Source organism: Pteropus medius, unplaced genomic scaffold, assembly GCF_902729225.1.
Source record: "Pteropus medius unplaced genomic scaffold, Ma_sr-lr_union100, whole genome shotgun sequence".
NCBI classification, from domain to species: domain Eukaryota; kingdom Metazoa; phylum Chordata; class Mammalia; order Chiroptera; family Pteropodidae; genus Pteropus; species Pteropus medius.
The window spans coordinates 13,598,337-13,598,901 of record NW_024351729.1 but is presented as its reverse complement, the minus strand read 5'-3'; the positions used below and the strand labels follow the sequence as shown (position 1 = coordinate 13,598,901).

At 39.3% G+C, this 565-nt stretch overlaps 1 protein-coding gene across 6 annotated transcripts in view; it reads left to right on the top strand.

The window, feature by feature from the left end:
- The window catches only part of CMKLR2 (chemerin chemokine-like receptor 2), a 45,213-nt gene that overhangs the window by 32,616 nt on the left and 12,032 nt on the right, over positions 1-565 (top strand). The gene's annotated exons all lie outside the window — the stretch shown is intronic.

The following is a 565-nucleotide window of genomic DNA, read 5'->3' as shown; positions in this document are numbered from 1 at the left end:
CAAAAAAAAAAAAAAAGAATGCAAATTCTGCTCTAGGAAATGCAGGCCCATATTAACCAATAATATAAATTACCAAGAGAAGCTAAAAATTGAAATCTTTTTTATGAAATCTCCCAATATTTAAATATTAACATCTACATCAAATATTTTAAAACACTTTTTCAGTCGAATTAAACAAGAACCAGCAGTTTGCAACCTCTAAAAAGCACTATTGAGTGGTAAGTGAATGAACCAGACCAGGCTGAGCCAGGATTCTAAGATGAGAGCACGCACAGGAAAAAGGCAGATTCAGCAGCAGGAGAGAGAAAAAAGGAGCTCAGACTCAGCTCAGTATGTGTAGGTAGCGGCTTTTTAACTTTGGCACCGGTGACTTTTGGGGCAAGATAATTGCTGTGGCGGGCTGTCCTTTTTATTGTGTTTAGGAGCATCCCTGACTTCTACCCACTAGATTCCAGTAGCATTTATCTCTCCTCCCCCATCCCCTGTTGTGACAACCAACATCTCTAGACATTATCATATATCTCCTGAGAAGCAAAATTGTCCTGCATCAAGAACCGCTGGTGTA